Source organism: Paramormyrops kingsleyae, chromosome 2 (genome assembly GCF_048594095.1).
Source record: "Paramormyrops kingsleyae isolate MSU_618 chromosome 2, PKINGS_0.4, whole genome shotgun sequence".
Taxonomy (NCBI): Eukaryota; Metazoa; Chordata; class Actinopteri; order Osteoglossiformes; family Mormyridae; genus Paramormyrops; species Paramormyrops kingsleyae.
The window spans coordinates 8592930-8606867 of record NC_132798.1 but is presented as its reverse complement, the minus strand read 5'-3'; positions in this window follow the sequence as shown (position 1 = coordinate 8606867).

Here is a 13938-nt window from a genome sequence, read left to right as displayed (position 1 = left end):
CAGCCAGCCAGTGGTTCTCAGTCTGGCCCTGGCTTGTTCCCCATGTGAAAATCAATAGCCCGTCTGCTGACGTCCTGCCAGCCAGCCCACACAAACAGACCTGTGGAGGAGGAGCCTTTGCCCTCACTGCGGTGGGGGGTCGGGGGGATGGGAGATGGGGGCACAGTCAGGGTTCCTCTTTTTCATAGTTTGATCCCTGCTTAGGTCTGCTTGGGACAAATCAATGAAATGTGCTGCAGTGACCGACCGGCTGGATCTGTAAAATACAGGAGGGAGGTATGGTGCCAATCATCCGTAAGAGGCTTTCAGGACACAGTAGGCCCTGGTTGATGCTCTGGGACCTCTGACTGCCTCTCCTAACTTCCCCTTTTGCCTGCTGGGTCTGTAAAGTCTTGTCCCAGGCTGGCATGGAGACCCGGCACGGGCGGTCTGTCGCATGCAGACTTGCAGTGGGCGGACCAGGGGCCTGGACGTGCCTTTGCTGATTCGTAGTGCCCGCTTTCAGAGCAGGCGCTGGGATTTGCGGTTATTTCGACGCGGATGATTCAGGTTTCCGTGACAACAGGAGAGTAAACGCTCGACGCCTCTATAATCTGCACAGTTCAACCGAGTTTCTCCCGCTGATTATCACTATCACAGCGAGCCAAGAATAACTCTGCGTTACCGCACAGATACATCGAATAATGATACTATTTCCAAGCACCGTTTATGTTCGTTACGGATTGCCACCCATGTTGGTTTGAAGCAGTAGATATTTAACCTGCATTTTAATTGTCTGACACAATAAAAATGAGCTCAATCTACAAGCGTTCAGAATTTTGCAAAAGTTTATCTTGTTATACCTTTCTGTTCATAGTAAAAAAATTGTCTGTGTATGTCAGATAAGTGGAAATGCTTCTGTGTCAAAATGGAAAAGCCAGTTTTATCCAAAAATAGCTACAGCAAACATTAACGCAGTTCTGAGAGCACAGTCATCACTGGAGAGTCTGGTACATGAACAGCATCCAAACTTGGGCTCTACTTCATGTTTCTGGGTAATGCTTCTCATAATCATCTTTGTCTGCCTGACTCAGAGCGCCGCCAATGTACCGCCCACGCCAGGGGTCCGAGCCACGCCTGGGGGTCACTGGGTCTCAGGGACTCCGACTCTGGAATAGCATATGACTTGCCTTCAATTAAGTGTCTCCTTCATGAAGGAATAAGGAGGCAATTTGATGTGACTGCTGCCATTAAATGGAGTGAATCCTATTTTGTTATGGTTTGTTTATGATACCTAATTACAATTGATGATGTGAATAAATATATTTGTAAAATGGCCCAGTTCTTGGAAAACTGCATCAACTGTAAAAAAAAGAATTTTAAGAATATTTGTTAAAACAAATCTTTTTTTTTGGTAAAAGCTGAGGGGCAACATTTGATAACTATTTTAATGCAGAATTTTTATGTGACAAATAAGTGTGACAGCAGAGCTGAAGGGAAAAGCTATTCATTGGAAACTGGGCTGTGAAATCTTCTGGAATTTTCAGCCTGTAATCGCACAGTATCAGTATCCCAGGATGAACTGTAAACAGGAGTTATTTAAGTCTGTGCTGATGTGGCATGGAAAGTGACGAACAGGCCAGCAAAAGGACAGAGGGCTAAACTTCCTCGAAAAACCAAGCTGATGTCTTTGAATGGCTTTCTGAGGAATTTATGAGCTTAAATCGACACAGTAATCAGATAAGCACAAGTATTTGAATTATATATATAATGTAGTGCAAGTAGGCAGAAGAATTAACTAATAGAGAAACAATTGTCGAGGTGTGAGAATTACTCCACTTTGGCCTATTTAGGTGACTAAAACACTTTTCGTGCAGATAATTGAAGAGAAAGTTTCTAAAACTCATTCAGTCCAATGGATATGTTTCCAAGAAAACGTATATCAGCTCAGTGAATTTTGGAAATTCAGTGTAAATTCAGTGTAAATTCCTGGTTGGATTACATGAGGACTGCGTGCGTTTTGGTTCCCAGTACTGTAACATATGATGAGGAAGCCTGACTTTAGATCATTGGTGGACTCATATCAAAAGCAACAAAACTTTTTGCAATTAGCTCTTCAATTACAATAACCCTACAACTCTTTTGTGTTTTTTTTTGTATGCAGCCTTATTTTCTGTGCATATAAAGTTACATCAATGAATGTAAGTGACATTGGACATTGAAGGCCGGTCAGTTATTGGGTTGACCTTCTAGGCATAATTGTTTCACTTCCCCTCTCCATACTGTTTGTTCGGCACTTAAAGAAGTAAACCTGACAGGTCAACACTAGCCTGTAGCTTCTACATGGATGCACACAAGTCATTAATAAAGAAATCAGAGCAGAGGGATGGAGGTTTGAAACCATTGCTTTGCAGGCAGCTTTACTATGACACATGACGGTTTTCCCAGAGCCTGACACAGTATGACATGTATGTATGTTACGACACTAAATATGACCAATTTCCAGCAGGTTTACTGCTGCCAGTTCAATGCCACCGTCCACTGCATCACCATCGCAATGCTCCAAAGCCGATCACAAGGCGACCAGACGCAGCATGACCAGATATGCAGAAAGAGTGAGCTCTGCAACATGGCCTCCTCAGGTAAACCACAGATGGGGTTCAGCGTGTCACAGTCAGTTGCTTTTCTTCTTAACATGCTGTGATTGGCCAAGCAGAATTTTAGGGTAATGGAAAAACATACGTCTAATACTTCTCTAGGAACCTGAAAATCTGCATAAGGCAATCAGATTGAGAGTAAACACTGGATCTGAACATGGAAACCCCCTTCAGGTGGAGGAAGCATAGGAGCTCAGATTTGCATCAGAGCAACATGCTAAACAGCAGCTCTGTTATTCACGCAACTGGAGGTTTTTCTATGTGTTTTTTTTAACAGTGTGACAGATCTCAGCTTCTCAAGCGTGTCGAAACAGCAGCGACAAGGTCTCTTTGTGCCATGGAGGTGTCATACGGTAAGCTGCACTTCACATACAACACTGAAAGAAGTGAAGTCCTGAGGATTTCAACACTGTGACTGGGGCATCAGACATTTGCTGTCATTCTCCATATTGGCCAAGTTTTTATTTACAATTTATGCACAATATACCTAAAAAAAGCAAACAGTTACATAAAACTCTTTGGTAACACTTTACTTAGAGCTGTCATCTATATGCATTATATATACCTGCATAATACATTATAATGCTCAGTCTAAGAATTAATAAAGCATTACAGCACCTTCTATTGACAGTCATGAAGGATTATAGTGTTGATTATAATACTTCATAAGCTCCAATGGAGCTCTTATCTATAATGCACTATAGATACCTTCATATACCATTATAATGATCAGTATAAGAATTAAGGATGCTTTGTACTGCATTGTGGAGGTATCTAAAATGCACTGTAGATGGAAGCTTCATAAAGCATTCATAATGCATAATAAACATGGGTATAATGTGTTATGCCTTTTTATTAATATTTATAGCCATGTTTGTAATGATTTATGAATGCGTTATAATGCATTATGAATCCGTTCATAGATTCCTATGGACATGGCATTCATAGAAAGTGTTACCAACTCTTTTTGCTGATGACCAATTCCTGATAGCGATACAGGGCAAAGCTTATTCCATATTCGATTAAACCACCTCAACCTGTCTCTTGCCAGAAAGGATGGGAACAGTTTGTATGTGATATCAGAATTGGTTGATAGTCAAAGCAAATTCTGGTCATTGTTTACAGCTCTGCCTCTGCTTTCCTGAGATGTGCAAAGTCTTTAAAACAGCAGCAGTTAACTGAGAATGAGGCTTTTATTTCACTGTACCTTAAATAACTACCAACTGTCATGACTTGAGGGACGAAGGACTCAAGGGCAGACATTGTAGCGAAACAAAAGAGGTTTATTTTGAACTTACACGAAAAGGGTAGGGAAACGAACTGGACTGCAAGGGATGAAAACGGGTGGATCGGAAATTAGGATGGGCACAGACAACAGGAAGGTTTGATGTCAATGACTGGACTGGGGGTCACAGGACTGGGAAGCACGTATATGCAAGACGAGGGAACTAATGAGAGACAGCTGGGAGTGATTAATATAAAGGCAGGAACGAGAGGTAAGACAAACAAGTAACAGGCACAGCTTGTTAGGGTCACACTAGGGAGGAGACAGGAGAGTCAGGTGGTCATGGCGGGCAAGACGTGACACCAACAGTTAGACGTAGAAAAAGTGGTGCATGGCATCCACCCACAATTTTCAAAGCATGCCATCGTGTTATGGCTTTTTGATAGCTTGATTTTGGCCTCAGACCTTTCCACAGATGTCTGTAGGGCAAATAATGGGCTTTCTGTGTCACGTCACATGATCCCGGTCATATAAGCTAAAATATGCAGTCTAAATGGATTCTGAAATACTATGATATTGATCAATTATTGGTGCGTGATTGTAGCTCGGATGATAATGATATGTGGACACCTGTGGTGCATAGAGAAAAATAATAATACTATACTATACTATAAAAATAGTACTAAGACGTGATGTTTGCAAAATGTGTGTAATGATATGGAATTAACCTCCAAGATGTTTGTAGCACTTTTTAGAACATGCCCCCCTCCACATCTAGGTATCCAGCAGCAGAAAATTATAGTAAAAAGAAAAAGAAAAAAAACGGGAGCCCAGATAAAATTGTTTACTACATTGTATTTATGACCTTCGTCATATCGGACCTGACGCTTCTGGCCCCATTGCTGCCTGTCTGCGGCTGATAACGGCAGAAGAGAAGAAAATAAGGTCCCAACAGGAGAAATGGAGGAGGTTGGGTAACAGAGGGAAACGAGTTTATCTGTTTGCTAACTACCAGGTACTTTTTGTTTCTGGATGATGCCATTCCGACCAAGTTGTCTGCACTGTTCTAGTGTCTGAAAAACCCCTTCAGGGATACAATTATTCCAAAAGACTGTGTATCATCTGTGATTCATCAGATTAGAGGGATATGCTTTCAAAGTGCTCTGGGGTAGAATTTATTAAAAACAATAACCCCATAAACATGCAAATGTATAAAATTGCTTTCAGTAGGGTTTGCATGAAATTAATTGATACATGTCAAACGAAAAGGTTGGTTTGATGTAATGTAATCACGTATTTAGTCTTTGGCAATCCTCACGAGGCTATGCTTTGTTAAACTCTGGAGAGCAACAAGAGGCATCGAGGCAGATAACCTATGACTAGATCATGTCACTATGGCTGTGGCTTCCCAGGAGAGTCACTTATGTCAAGTAAGCAAGGTGCCTATTGTAAACTGCTATAAAATGAGGATAAGTTATATCTGGGTACAATATGAGGTATAATAGGTTTCTTCAAAGCACAAATCCAACCATTTTCAGTAGCAGGACAGGGTGCTTGGCGATCCATAGGCTCTTATACAGACACTGAGTCAATTAGGTACTAAGTGCAACGTATGGCCACCGACGTATTTTGACGGAACATCATTGGATCCCACAATCATGGGTGCACCATGTGACTCAGCTGGGGTTAGCATGACCTAAATCACCACCTATCGCAGCACAGCACCACTCTGCTGCACTAGCAAGCGGACAGGAACATTGTCAAACCACATTTAGAATATTCTGGATATTCTCCACGCGGTAAAAAAATAAATAAATACTTTTGTTTGTGACTAGAACAAAAAATGAGATTGCAGTGATTTGCATAGAGCAGTGTTTCCCAGTCCGGTCCTATGGGACTCACATACAGTACACGTCTTTGCTACCTCCCAGCTCCCCGCCAGACAGTGCAGATTTTTGCTCCCTCCCAATTCTTAGGGAGCAAAAACATGGATTGTCTGTGAGTCCCTGAGGACCGGATTGGGAAACACTGGCATACAGTTATTTATGCATTGTTTGTTTTTGTCAGGAAGCATGCTATGTACTGGGATTGTCATCTTACTTCTTTTAAACTAAAAAGCCCCTTTCAGAGGCATATACAAACTATTTATAGAGGGAGTCTATAGTCATATAGAGATGCCAGCTAATGAATAAAAAATGCAGGTGGATTAGGATTAAAGGTAGAATGGAAGATCTTGCATCAAAACAGAAAATGTTCAGAATATGGTATTTCCCATGATGCTTCATGCATGTGAAAGTTGAACAATGAAGAAGCAGGACAGGAGGGTACTGAGGCCTTTTAACTTCACTGCTTTTGACGTCTTTAAAAAAAACTCTTTAAAAATCATGGACTGCAAGGAAAACAAACAAATGGATTATAGATGATGTCAAGCTTGAACTTCTGCTTGAAGCACAGATGATTTCATTGAAGCTGCCTCATTTTGTGCATATTATGAGAAGACCTGGTGCTTTGGAAAATACCTTAAAGTTAAACAAGATTGGGAACAGCCAGCAGCAAAATTGGCACACTCAGTCATCACAGCAGGGAGCACAGATTTATATGGCAACTAAAAATAATAATCGATTATGATTTTTGTGTCTAACTATAAAGGGTAAAATAAAGCAGAAGAGGGAAAACAATGGAAGAGGTGGATGGAACTGCCAGGGCTGGAATCTGGAAGCTGCACGAGTCACAGCTACACCAGCCATTGAACCTGAGCTGATTGTGAACACATGAAGATGATTTAAACTTGTAAAATATTATGAAATTGGGATAAAGGGTGAATTTCCTTTGTATTTTCTCTTAATTGGTTAATATATATGGGAATAAGACAGTCTTATTGATGTACTGAAAAAATGATAAATTAAGCTGTACTTTTGAACTGTAATTACTCTTTTCTTACAGGAGTTTTGATTTTATGTGATTAAAGGACTACAAAACAATAAATACATTTTTTAAATTTATTTATTTATAAAATTATGGGTTTTCTTGTAGTAAATAATATATAATAATACGTAACATTTAAAGCTATTTGTAATTCACATTTCATGCTAACTATGACATGATATGGCCTGGAGACAACAGGAATCATTCAGGTGTTTTTTCTGTTTTGTGATTTATTTTCTTACAGTAACCATAAAGCTGTGGCTTGGATTGTATGTAATGACCATTACTTTGAATCTCAAGCAAGCCACATGTCCCCCAACCACAATGGATTTACTTGTTAATGCAGCTGGGCAGATACCAACACAGCAGCTCACCTTATGGGCATGAGAGCAGATAACTCCTGTGTTTTGAAACCCCCAGGGGCCCTCCTGTCCCATGTGATCAGTCCTGCTTGCAAGGTCCTAGAAGTCATTTTGACTACTGTGGGAACAGTGTTCTTCAAGGTTAACACTGAAAATCAACACGCGTGTATTTGTTTGAATCGCCTGAATTAAAGTCCTGTGAATATGAGCCAGTCTAAAAATTAGATTCACTGAACAGAAAATAAATGGGAACAGAAATAGTCGCTCAACGGTACACAATTCTACATATTTATTAATAGCTTTTGTTGTTTAGATCAGTGTTTCTCCAAAACTGGGATGGAGCAAAACTGCGGACGGTCTTAGGCTGAGAAACACTGGTTTAGATTCCATCTAGATGAAGAACTTCTGTTATGGATTTTTTTTCTGTATTTCTTATCATGGCACCAATCACGCCTTATGCGTTTTGTAATCTGCGTTCTTTTTTTCTTTTTGGGGTATTTGCTAACCTACAAATTAAGCTAAACTGTAACTCATTATTAGCATCCTGCATGTTTTGGTATTGATACTGTGAAGCACACTGCTTAGTACTGTAAACTGATGTTGATGTATAAATTAGCAACAAACATTGTTTACAGAATGGCAAAAAATCACAAGCACTGGTGGTTATTGTCTGTATGATTCACGGAACAAATCCTGAGTTCATGAACCCTATGGCTGTGATTCTAATCCTGGTCCTTGGACAGTCTCTATGCTGGTTTTATTACGGCTGAGCTCTTAATTAAATGGGCATGACTCTCCTGCTTAAGATTTAATTAATAAATAGATTTTCTGATTAATTAAATGAATAATCATTTTAATATATGATAAATAGGTATTCAGTTTGTTTGAAGGACGTTTACGAACTAAATTTTGAAAAAAATAGTTTAAGCACTGTGACTATTTTGGAGGAGCTAGGAGAGTGAGTTTCTCAAATGCTTAGGGGATGGGGAGTCTTTTTATTAACAAAAATACTTTTCATGATAGAATAGCGAGTTCATATCAGTCTGTATTTGAAACAACGTGGAGTTTCTGTCTGACTTATTTTGCTCTGTGTCATCAGTTAGCTAAGTAAGTCTTTGGTGCCTCACTGTCAGCCTGGATGATTAATTTAATAAAGTACATTGTGATCTTCACAGAAGATGTTGTACTTCATGTGTGCGCAGATAAACCTTCATGACACATGATCAGAAATGGCTGTATTTTCACAATGGCTGTGTATCAGAAGGCACTCCGTAGTGTGAACTGAAATGTACTGTATGTCATTTTCTAATCGTCTAGAAATTGTATTTTGCTAAATTCACTAATGGCAAGCAAATAATCAGTAGTGAGATTAGTTATTGAGATAGAATACAAATGGAAATGGGGAAAGATGTTTACTTCTTTCAACACACTATTTAAAAATTCAAGGAGATCTGAACGTGTTATTATTGACTGAATAATATCACCACCTTGAGTTAATGAGTTATTTTGTATGTCACTTATCTATGTCACAAAATGGTGGCATCAGGGATGGACTGGCCATCGAGAATACCGGAAGAATTCCAAGTGGGCTGCTATATCCCTGTGCCAGGAGGAAAACATTCAAGGGGGTGTCATTTTCTGGGTTGATTTTCATTGCCAGCGTCCCCCAGGGTGCAGTCGTCAGTCAGAGAAGCCGAACACTGCCTGGGAGGGTAAAGACAATTATAGCTAACAATGGGCAAGGAAGCAGTAAAACCCAGTGTAACTTATTTGGCTGAGCTGGCCCATGGTTCCCAGTAGGCATGTCGAGACAGGGGGCTACCTGAGCTCACCTCAGGTGGATATATCCACAAGGTGAATTTTGTGCAGGCCTGGAACAAAGCAGGGTGCTTCGTCACAGAAAAACAGCCCGGGCAGAAAACAGAATGTAGCATCCGCCATAAAGAAGAGTCACTATAACCTGCCCAGCAAATGTTATATAAAACATATACTGGCCTTGGTTACCATCCAGAAAAGCACGATTTATAACAAATGTTAATGCATCTACTTGACTGAAGCCTTCAGCATTTAGCATGTTTTCTTTTAACGATTTACACACTTTATCTTTCTCACAGCTGGATATTTTTCTGAAGCAGTTGAGTGAAATCACCTTCCAGGATGGTAAAACAGCCCCCAGGGCCATAATTCCAGTTTCTGTAGTGACTACAGTCAAGCAATAGAAAAATGTGTTAAATAAAGTGTAACAAAGCATCCAAATTCTAATAACATCAATTAGGATATATAATCCATATATAATTAGAAGGATGCATAATTTTATAAATCCCAAAAAGGCCTAATCATTAATTCACAAATGACATTAATAGCTAAAATTTTGACATCATGGTCACCCAACTTTTTGGACAGTGCTTCCTGGTTCAGTGTGCTGAAGACGTAGTGCGAAACATGGATGGATGGATGTGGAATGCATGCATGATTGTCATACTATACAATCACCTAGATCAGACTGAGCATGATGCAATTCTCATCATCTTATATGATGCAAAATTCAGTTTTCAGTAATTATAGACACATGGTAGACAATGTTGTTCGTTACTGATCTAATACTGGTCTAACAAGACTGAAAAATCATCTTGCAGGCTCTGGATACTATACATTTATCTATTTCTAAAATAGAGATGATGTTGCTATTATTTAACAGTGTTCTCCATTGTATGCCATGAGAATTTCCATGTTTGAAGAGGTCTGTTGTACTGTACCTGCACAGGCCAGTCCAACGAGCCCATTGTCTGGTGGAGGTCCTGCGTATGTAGTTTGAGTTTTTTGCAGCAGATGGCCAAATCTCTGTAGTTTGGACTTGAGTGTATTTGTCTCTTCTTCTGCCTCCGTGTGGACCATTCTAAGGCAGCATGCTGAAGATACATCTGCTAGGTGTCGCACGTCTTTAAAAAAGTTTAACTGGTCCTCGTGGCATCTTTGTAAAACCCAATTCAGCAGCGCTGGCTTAGATGGAGCTGGTCAATGAGTACTCATGCGTCCGGATCACAGGACCACCCAATACATCCCACACTGATTGTGTTTTGTTGTGGCCTTCATGTGACACATGATCATGTCAGGATATTCACAAGATGCACTGTAGGTCCCGGAAGCCATTCGTTATTTTGTCACGCCACCATTTTGCCTATTTGTACATGTCTCTTGATGATGTTAAATATGGCAAGTGGGCTGAAATTGTTTCAGATTTAAATTTGATTCCCTTCAAACACAATGTGCAGTTTGTCCCATCATCCTAATTTGTCTGGCCCTGTTATTGGTTCTTTGTTATTTTTTCGGTTACATGTAAATTCTTATTTACAGAGAATGTTGTATTTGTTGTTGCTGTGATGCTTGCATTGTTGTACTGTATCCTGTATTGTGTAATTTAAAAAATAATAATGCAGACATAAAGTCAACCTGGTTGCCCCAAAGTGCTTAACAAATACAAAAACACCATCACATACAGACAGAACAGTTCAAGGGGACAATAGTAGTTCTATCCTTTGTCACACTGCCTGCGGATCATCACGCCACCTGTAGGTCAGTTCATGCCTTCAGCCATCTGCAGACTTGTCTTCAGTCCTCTACTGCGCAGTTGCTCTGCCTGCAGTCTGCTATACCCATGACAAGGACTGCTGGTGTCCACCCAAGGTGCATAGCATGTGGCTCTGTGCAGGAGAGAGTGACACTCAGTACAGATGCTGATATGTGACCAACAAACGCAGAGTCAAAATGGAGGCATTGTGAAATGCACCAGCAACCTTATTCATGCTTTATCAAAGAATTCCAAACAAAAAGATCTCATTAAGGATTATGTGTCAGATTTCATGCCGACAGAACAAATGGAAAGGCCCGACTGTGTCTCAGTTGCTTAGTTATTCTTTATATTTTGAGACACACTTGTGAATGCTTTGTAACTAAGAAGGATTTGTTTTAACTGCAATGTACTGGTTCGTTTTAGCGTCAGATGTATGTATCTGTTTGTGCATGTTCAAGGGCTTATTCCGATAAATTAAATTATTGAATTAAATTAAATCAAATGTGTGTGTGCATGAACTCTTTCAGATGTGTGCCTGTATGTTATTGCGTTACTGTGTTTGTGTATGTGTGAGACTGAGCTGTTCCCAGGCACTCTATGTGGCCAGTGACACTCGTGAAATAGTCAGCATTGTGCCAAACACTCACATTAAACCTCACCACTGACAGGTGAGCTATACTGATAATCAGTGAAGTGCTCAGCTAATAATTAATCTATTTAATAGCACAAACAGATCCTTGGTTAATGCTGGAAAAAGTGTCAGTGATTGGGGGGGGGGGGGTAGTTTCTCAGAAAAGAGCTGATGACCAGACTCAGATGTCATGTTGGGTGTATTAATTAAATAGAAAGTAAAGGGGTGGGTGGGTCTAACTGCCCTAGTGCTGGCAGGTCCCTCCCCCCACCCATACACTGTAGCTCCAACCATTTCCAGCTCTGGCCCTCCCCTCCCCTCCCCCCTCCCTGGGATAAACCAGTTTTGCTGCCCCATCTATCAGGACCAGTGTCCTTTTAGAGGTCGCGCCTGTGGAATTTGCCGCTCAGCCAACGTCGCCTCGCTCCAGTCTCTGGCACGATTAGCACAGACAGCCTGTCTCCGCAGCAGGGGGAATCCGCTCCTCATTCATGCCTGCGGAAACTCCCCAGTAACGCTCGCGGAGAGACACTCTTACGCCAGAGCCGCGAGCAGCTCGGCCTTTTCCCCCCACGCCGTCCCTCCGCTGATCTTTTTTTTTCTCCCTATGGCTCTCGCGCCTTAATTGGTAATTTGTCAACTGTAAGGAATGCTGGACAGAGGCCTAGCCGGCCCGTTCCACGTCGCACGTCGTCGTCACGACGACCAGATTTCCGCGGCGGCGTAGCTGAACTGCTTCTTTGCCAGCCGACGTGCTGTATGTCGTGCGCGTTCTTCTATAGGCAGTCCGGCGCGGGGGTTCGATTTACGGCTTCTGAAAGGCACGCGGTTGTAAATCCGAGACGGGAGTCGGCGCTGGGGTGCTGCTTTCTGTAACGCAGCACTCCCCGGCCTTTATGAGGCATTAAGAATTACACGAGGCAGAGGACAAAGGAAGACAAAGGAAGACAAAGGAAGACCGGCTCTCTTGTTGTTGCTGACTTATCACCCTTTTTAAGTGGGTCCGCAAAAAATAATTAAATCACATGCGTGGCAATTAATCGATTATGGTATTCATCTTGCATCACAGAAATACGCCCTGTGATGCATTGGCATCTTGACTAAGCTGTAGTCCAGCCCTGTGGCTTATGCTGTCTGGGACAGGCTCCAGCCCCCCCCCCCCCCCCCCCCCCCCCACTGACCCTGACCAGGAAAAGTGGTTGAAAGATTGATGGGCCTTAAATATTATGTATGATGCATTAATGTGATTTTCCTAAAATAAAGGAAGAAGGAAAATAGGACATTAAACAGGAAAAAATGTCTGTCTGTCACTCATTATTCATGAGTGTGCTGGGTCTGGTACAGCCTACGGCATAAAGGGATAAGGGCTATCTAAATGTGCACAAGAGGAAGACCAGAGCTTGCCAGTGACCTTTTTGGGCAGCCGCAGCCAGTGTATCCAATCCAGGGGCTGATAAGACACTGGGGCCGGTCTGTCGTTCCCTCTAACAACTGTGGCCAGGGAGTCTGTCTCCCTATTATTGTTTGTCTCACTCCTGTCTGGGTTTTTCTTAAATGCTTGTCGATGGAAGAGATAACATTTACCTCAAGACCCACTGTGCGTCAAGAGGGGGCCGCCGGCGGCAGCTCTCCTTCCGTTTCTGTTCAGTTGGGAAGAAACGGCAGACATTGATAACGGAACGTCAGAGGACTGGCACCCGGTGTTGTGCAAAGCAGCCCCTCTTCACTAGCAAAACAGCGAGAGGTTATCACAGGCTGCCACATGGCTAGCAAAGACTTTTTCTGGGCCGAATTTCAACGTCAACTCCGACATTCACAAGCCATTTATAGTCTAATATGTATCTGAGTTGGGCTAAAATAGATGTCCGTTCCCTTTGTACTGTGAGGCAGCCTCAATCATTTAAAGAAGAATCATTAGTATGATAAATAGCTCAACACGGAGGATTCTGCAAGGGTTGGACCTCACCTTGTTCTTTGCAAATAAAGAAATGTGTGAGCTTTGCATCCAGGGTATGAAGATCTACTTATGCACTGATCTGATGCACATCTGTCAATTATGTCACAGATTCAGTAAAATACGACAGAAAGTGGAAGACCTGCCTTTCAGTTCGTGTTTCACAAGCCTGTTTGCCTAGACACTGCCGTCTCAAAGCATGGAGAATTAGATACTGTCTGTCTTTTTCTTTTCATTTTCCTTCTGCATCCTAAAAAAGACTGTGCTCTCCCAAACAGAGGTTAGTTGTCTCAAATGTCAGTTGATGCTAAGGTTTGCTAATGCACTGTCATTAAAAAGGATGTGAAAGAAAATGGTACCAAACGAATTATCTCTAATGCCCAATTCCTTTTGTTTAGCAATCAAATTATAGGAGTGCAAACAATTATATTTGCTGAACATGTGTTTTTTTTTTTTTTTTATCCAAAGCAGCTCACGCTGCAAACAATTATTAACTTTACTCCACAAGTCGGATGTTTACTGGGGCTACTGGGGTTAAAGACTCAGCCACAGTTTTCCCCCCAAAGACTGAAACTGACAGCCTTCTTCCAAACATAATATTCATGTGAAATTATGCTAAATAACATTACGATTG